The 7819-nt window shown below is 43.1% G+C and overlaps 1 non-coding gene across 1 annotated transcript; it reads right to left on the reverse strand.

Moving 5' to 3' along the window:
• Nucleotides 1-6149: 6149 nt before the first annotated feature.
• Nucleotides 6150-6230, reverse strand: LOC143406584 (small nucleolar RNA SNORD103/SNORD85). The gene has a single exon (XR_013092230.1). It is a non-coding gene; the product is annotated as a small nucleolar RNA SNORD103/SNORD85 (small nucleolar RNA).
• Nucleotides 6231-7819: the final 1589 nt, after the last annotated feature.

Here is a 7819-nt window from a genome sequence, read left to right on the forward strand (position 1 = left end):
AATGAAACAAAACAAAAATTTGTCCCAGACCCTCGAATCAGTAGATGTCTTTTAGTTTTTTTTAGAACCCAGAAGAGCTGGTGGTTTTCAAATAACATCAAAATATAGGCCAAGGACTTGCTAATCCTGTTCTCTAATTAAAAGAATAATGTTTAACTTGCATGAATATAATGTGTTTATCTAAAGGATCTTAGGAGAAGAGAGGAAGGTCCTTTGTAATGGCAAGAATGTTCTGACAGGGGCTGGGGATGTGGCTCAAGTGGTAGCGCGCTCACCTGGCATGCGTGCGGCCCGGGTTCGATCCTCAGCACCACATACAAACAAAGATGTTGTGTCCGCCGAAAACTAAAAAATAAATATTAAAAAATTCTCTCTCTCTCTCACTCTCTCTCTAAAAAAAAAAAAAAAATGTTCTGACTGAAGAGAAAGAAAAACATTCCCTGAAGACAGCTGTACAGCAAGAGGCCAGATTTAGCAAAGCACTCTCCCATAACTAACCACTCTCCTCTTTTCCTCCTCATGTCAACCTTTCCAGTTACCTGAATTCTTTGAAAATTGTCACCAGGATGAAAACCCAGCCATTTTCCTGATCAGCTAGTTGATCATAACAAAACATGATTTCCTTCCCACCAACCCAGTCTGTCAATACTGGCTGTCATGCAGTGAACAGAACTAACATTGGATCATTTTTGAACAATCGTTCTGCATTTCACAAACTGAGATCCAACCTGTTCCTGGTATTAGGGATACAAAATATAAAATTATATACATACACATATGAACACACACACACCAACACATTTCACACCCTCAAGGACCACCACGTGTCATCAGAAAGGTGGTGCTGGAGACCACTCTTGGTTAATGGGACATCCACTCATGTCCCTTTCCCTCCTCGCCTGCTTCTGTTACAGGAGCCAAGAAAGGTCAACACCCATCCCACGCAGCAAAGTGCAGCCATGTGACCCAGTTCTGGCCAACAAGAAATGGGTGGAAGTCTGCTGGTCGGGGCTTTATAGAAATTTTTTGCTCTTTTCACCAAAGACAGATGAGGGTGGGAGCCATGACTTCCTCCATCCTGCTGCCTTGGGTGTGACTGTGATCCCTGCACCCTCATGCTACCAAGGAGCACAGGCCAGCCAAGAGCTGGGACAGCTGGCGCTGCACAAGCAGTTGAACGAATCAACTGGGGGTGGACAAAGCCCGTCTCTGGACTTGCTGCCTTGTGAGAAATGGAGGCTGCTATTAGTTTACATCACTGTTAATCAAAACGTTCTGCTACTTGCAGTTGAAAACATTCATAACTTAGAGAAAAATTACAAAGAGCAGTAGGTGTTGTAAACATGTTAAGGAAGGGCCTCTGTCTTGACCAACACAGTAGAAACTTCCATGTCCGTGTGCGCCTTACTCTGGGGAGCACTGGAAACTCTTGAGCACCCAATCACAGCAAAATTCTTTCCTCTGCTGGCGCCATTAATGTTACAAAGCTGAGATCAATGGCCAAGTGCCTAATGCCAGAGCTGTGTGAAGGAACTGTCCACACAGGTACCTCCCAGCACACTCATTCATATTATAAGGGCAGGGCCAGCCTCACGGGCAGGCGGCTCATGTAGCTCCACAGGTTCCCGCACCTACAAGTGTTCTGTGCTTGGTTTAATACTCTGCTATTAGCACCTGAAATTCTTAGTTTTAAACACAGGGCCTCATGTTTGTTTGTTTTTTTTTAAAAAAACAATGGATCTTTTTCTTTCTTTCTTTTTTTTTTTTTTTGAGAGAGAGAGAGAGAATTTTTTAATATTTATTTTTTAGTTTTCGGCGGACACAACATCTTTGTTTGCATGTGGTGCTGAGGATCGAACCCGGGCCACATGCATGCCAGGCGAGCATGCTACCGCTTGATACACATCCCCAGCCCAGGGCCTCATGTTTTTGTTCCAGCCTCTGCAAATTACATAACCGGATCTGTAAAGAGATGCTAAAATATGAGTACAATAGTATCCATGATTTCACTTTCATGGTTTTAGCTAACCAAGATCTGAAAATATTAAATAGAAACTTCCAGAAATAAACAGTTCATAACTTTTAAATGACTTTTATTATGGTATATTGTTATAATTATTCTACTTATTATGTAATATTGCTAATCTCTTACTGTGCCTAATTCATATATCAAAGTTTATCATAGGTATGTTTGGATAGGGGAAAAAAACAGTATATATAGGGTTTGCTGCTAACCTGCCCTCTGTTTCAGACATATACTGGGGGTCTTGAAATGTATTTACTGTGGATAAGGGGCACTACTGTAGACCAAATCAGACATGTGGTACCAATTAACTCAATTTCCCTCACCTCCATCCTCATATATTTGTTGAAATATAAATTGACTTCTTCCTACTGAAGCACATACATGGTACCCTCACATGAAAACCACACTCTCCTCATGATGCTGACTTGGCCCTGGGGGTGGTTTTTTATTATGAATGTACAAGGATAAAGAAGCAGCTCCCTATCTTAAAAACAGCCTGTTTGACAGTTTCTTGGTCTGTAGCCTCCCTGGGAAAAAAAAACAAATAATGCTGCTACATGACGTACCTTATTATCTAATCTCTAACTCTCTACGCTTCACAAGAGTTTGCTCAGTCTGGTAAGGAAAAATTAAACCCAAGTGAGAAAAAGAAACATACAAATTATGAAATGTATTACTAGCTTGAAACCATGGCAAAGGAGTGAAGAGCATATTTTGAGCAAAACCGCGTAAAGTCATCTGTGTATATTAGTTAGAATTCAAGTTCAGCTACTGTACCAAAGATCAAAAATAGTGGCCCAATAAGAGACATGTCTGCTTCTTTAAGTGACAGCTAAGACATAGCTGTTTAGAGGTTAGTCACTGGCCCATTTATGTTACAAAGCTGAGACCCGCTGGTGACTCGGTTCCTTAGTCCATGGTTTAAAATGCTGGGGCTCTGGCTCCCCCCATCATGTCTACCTTCCAGAGAGAGAGAGGAGCAGAGGAGGAGCAAGGCTCACACTCCCATTTTTTGGAAATCTTTAGGTTTCTTCCAAAGCACTCTCAGTTCTCCTCTAGCCGCTGGTTGCTCCTTCTTCCTCCTGGGCTTGTTCTTCCTCCTTGTTCCAGCGTCTTGGTGTGAAAGGCCGTTGAGCTCAATTCTTGGGTCTTTGCCTCTTCTCTCCACTCTGTCTACCCTCTTTCATTTCATGGCTTCAGCGGTCATCTTCATACATGACTCCCAAATTTTTATCTCCATCCCAGAACTTTCTCCTGAACTCCAGACTCATTTATCAAGCTGCTTCCTTCACATTGCCCTAGGTTGACTAGCAGGTGTGGATACCCCGACCTCCCTCTGCAGACCCGCGTGTCCTTGGCCTTCCCCGTCGACACCATCCTGGTCCTCTCCACACTGATGGCAACTTCCTCCTCATGGTCACGAGGGCCAAAAAGTGGAATTGTCTTTAAGTCATCCCTCAAGCCCAACTTCTAGTCTATGAAGAAGGTCCCACAGCTTACCTAGCAGACACCCGGAATCTGATCCGGCTCCCGGCTTCCCTCCGAACACGGCAGTCTGACCCTCATCTAGAGCATCACCGTAGCCTAACTGGTCCTTTCCACCTTGTCCTCCACAGACTATTCTCCACCCAGTGGCCTGAGTAATACTTTCCAAGGCAGATCACGAGTCCCCCTCCGTTCAAAACCCTCTAAGTTGCCAACTGCGCTTAAAGTAAACGTGGAGTCCTCGGAGTGGCTGTGAGTCCTACCTGGTCACCCCTCCCTGTCTCCATTTGTCCATGAATTTACTTCTCCTGCTCCCTTTCATCCCTCGAGGAGCTGTGCAGCCTCCTCCCTGTTCCTCAAGTGTACCGGCAAGCTCCTGCCTCGGGCCTTGGCACCGGCTGTTCCCCAGGCCTGGAAGCTCTTTTCCCAGATCAACTGGGTTTCATGCTCCCCAGATCCCCACTGACTGCTCCCCGCAGCTTCTTGCTCTCTTTTTATCCAGCAATTATCACCTTCTGACATACCATACAGTGTAGCTGTTCTTGTGTGTGTGTGTCCCCCACTTGTGATTCCCCAGAAGCAAGGATCTTGATACCTCTTATTCACTGATGCACCCTGAGTGGCCACAGCCATTCCTGACTTTTAGTAAGTGTTAAACAGATACTTTTAAATGAACTCATGGATGAAGCAGGACCTTGCCTTGAAAGCTGCACATGCGCACTTTACTTCCACTCCTTCCCATTACCTGAAACCTAGTCATTCTAGAAAAAAGTCAGGAAGTATAGTTTTTAATTAAGTAATGATGTGCCTTGCTGAATCTCCCATTGCTAGAGGAATAGGAAGACTCATTTTGGGGTATAGCTCACACTCTCAATATTTTCCTAAGCAAGTGTGACTGAATAACATTTTCTTTTCTTTTCTTTTTTTTAGAAAGAGAGAGAATTTTAATATTTATTTTTTAGTTTTCGGCGGACACAACATCTTTGTATGTGGTGCTGAGGATCGAACCCGGGACGCACGCATGCCAGGCGAGCGCGCTACTGCTTGAGCCATATCCCCAGCCCCTGAATAACATTTTCTACTTATGATTTGGTGGAAAGAGATTGCAAAAGTAAAAGGATGGGGCTGGGGATGCAGCTCAGTGGCAGAGCAGATGCCTAACATGCATAAGGCCCTGGGTTCAATCCTCAGCACTGCAAAAAATAAAAATAAATAAATAAAACTAAAAATAAAATGAGATTTTAGAAAAGTTAAGAGTATACCATAGTTAATACATATACTGACTCCCTTAATCTGAACACAAGAAAGAGATATGTGGGCTGGGGATGTGGCTCAAGCGGTAGCGCGCTCGCCTGGCTTGCGTGTGGCCTGGGTTTGATACTCAGCACCACATACAAACAAAGATGAGTGTCCACCGAAAACTAAAAAATAAATATTAAAATTCTCTTTCTCTCTCTCTCTCTCTCTCTCTCTCTCTCTTTAAAAAAAAAAGTGTTTAGCCTTTCCAGGTGAATTTAAAAAAAAAAAAAGAAAGAGATATGTACAATTTTTGCTACTTGAAAATGTTTCTCCCTGCCTTCTGTAAATAAATGACAACGTTTAATTTTATATATATATATTTATTTATTTATTTTAGGTGTAGATGGAGACAACACAATGCCTTTATTTTTATGTGGTGCTGAGGATCGAACCCGGGTCCTGCCCATGCTAGGCAAGCATTCTACTGCTGAGACACAATCTCAGCCCCCCAACGTTTAATTTTTTTTTAATTAACTAATTTATTCATTTATTTTGGTACCAGGGATTGAACCCAAGGGTGTTTAACAACTGAGCCACATACCCAGCCCTTTTTATTTTTTAATTTTGAGATAGGGTGTCACTAGGTTGCTTATACCTCACTTAGTTGCTAAGGCTGGCTTTGAACCTGCAATCCTCCTGCCACAGTCTCCTGAGCTGCTAGGATTACAGGCATGCACCACCAAGCCTGGTCAACATTTAAAATCTATCTGCTAGAAGCAGCGTTGGATCATTAGCCTGTCCAGGGGTCTGCAATGTGATGTGACTGATATTCATCAATGTTGATGTGACAATTCCCTTCTTTCCTCTCTGATGACTCTCCACTCTGCCTCTCCCTGGGATTCTTCCATTACTTGATGTTAGGTGACTTCTTTAGCTTTTTCCATTCCCTTGCTTATCTTGCTTGTGATGCTCACTTAGGGAAACTATCCCATCTGTTGGCTGTAGAACTCACCCTGTGCAAGTCTGCATCTTCATCTCAAGCCCTCACTGGACATCTTTTTCCCACTTGCTTCCCCTTCAATGTCCCATTCCTGAAGTATGTAATAGCCACTCCCAAATAGCTTGCCTTCACAGCATCTCCCTTCTAAGCAGTAAGGAGGGGTTAGGGCCCTAAACACTGCACTTGGGTATGTCTCCCACACCCACAGGCTTTATCTAGCTGATTCCACCTTTCATTTCTCAAATGGAGTCAGCTATCAAGTTCCATCAGAAAGTCATGCCTCCAGCTAGCTTATTAGAAGATAACCTTTCCAAAAATTTAAAATCCTGACTCTGATAGAGAAATAAAAATGAACACGTCAAAGATTTTATTTCACTCATGAAGGAATTGAGAAACTAACGTGACTCCATTTAAAAAAAATAAAGATTCTCATTACCGAACTCTGTTCTCAGTGAGAGCAAGTGGGTCATCATTGCCAAAAAATAAATAAATAACAGCAGCTTCTATCTCAAGGCCTGTCCTAAGGAAGAGGGCATGACCCTTGTCCTTGGAAAAACCCACAGAGCACTCCTAAGCACATACCCACCCTGCTGAGTTGTTTGTCTGTAAATAACAGGAGTGGTCTGAGGCGCCAGGTGTCCCTGACTCAGTTAGGTGAGGACCCATAGCAACCCCCCTAGCAACTTCCAATCAGCATGAGACAGGGAAAATACCTGGAATGCCAGATGACCCCCCAGTAGTTTATGGTGGTTGATAACATGTTGGGAAACCATGTAGTTTAGCACGTACACCCCTTGTGGCCTAAACCAATCAGTTCAAAGGAATTCCTCTCTTGTATTAACCAATCACCCCTACCCAAATTGTTCCCGCCCGCCGCCATTGAATGTGCTAATCAATGTTAAGAGTTGTTGTTTGATTTTCCTGCAGTATGGAATGATTTGCTGTGTGATGTTGTGACGCATAGAGTATCCCCCCAAACCTATAAAATCTCACTGAACAAAGGACCAGGACTCACTCCCTGGGACCGCTGCATCGCGAAGGGTTGTGAGTCCAGGCTCCAGCTTGCAATAAAGACTCTTGTGTGCTTGCATCGGATTCGGCTCCCGGAGGTCTATTGGGGTCCCACGAATCTGGCATAACAGAATCAAATAGTTGTTATGCTGGGTTCAAAAGAGAATTCTACAATCCCTAAAAAACAAATGCCAAATGTCATCTCTGATATAAGGAGAACAACTAAGAACAGAGCAGGGAGGAAGAGCATGAGAAGAAGATCACCATTAAACAGGGACGAGAAGAGGGAGGGAAAGAGAGAGAGAAGGGAAATTGCATGGTAAAGGAAGGAGTCCCTCATTGTTATACAAAATTACATATAAGAGGAAGTGAGGGGAAAGGGGAAAAAAAACAAGAGAGAGAAATGAATTACAGTAGATGGGGTAGAGAGAGAAGATGGGAGGGGAGGGGAGGGGAGGGGGGATAGTAGAGGATAGGAAGGGCAGCAGAATACAACAGACACTAGTATGGCAGTATGTAAAAAAGTGGATGTGGAACCGATGTGAATCTGCAATATGTATACGGGGTAAAAATGGGAGTTCATAATCTGTTTGAATCAAATGTATGAAATATGATATGTCAAGAGCTTTGTAATGTTTTGAACAACTAATAATTAAAAAAAAAAGAGAATTCTAATAGTGGATATAATCAACTACTGAAATCAACAGGCAAAAGGAGACAAACTGGTTTTTCTCTTCCCTGGACAGAAATGTCCATCAATTGTACATTGTCCCAGCTTCTACAAAGAGCATCACTGGCTCCTTGTTGACTCCCACATCCACAATAAACTTCACTTCCTGCCTTTCAAGATCCTGTTTAACCCAGCATCATCCTGTTTATATCCACCTTTTATTCTAGGCAGTTCTAACATCTCCACCCCAAGCCAAGCCTAAACCTTCCCACATGCTCTTCCTGATATTATGGCCCTCAATCATCTATGTCCTTCTCATTCTGCTGGCTCATTTGGAGCTGTGTGTGTGCATGTTTATTATCTGAAAGCCACAAGCAACACCAATTCT

Source organism: Callospermophilus lateralis, chromosome 8 (genome assembly GCF_048772815.1).
Source record: "Callospermophilus lateralis isolate mCalLat2 chromosome 8, mCalLat2.hap1, whole genome shotgun sequence".
Classification (NCBI taxonomy): domain Eukaryota; kingdom Metazoa; phylum Chordata; class Mammalia; order Rodentia; family Sciuridae; genus Callospermophilus; species Callospermophilus lateralis.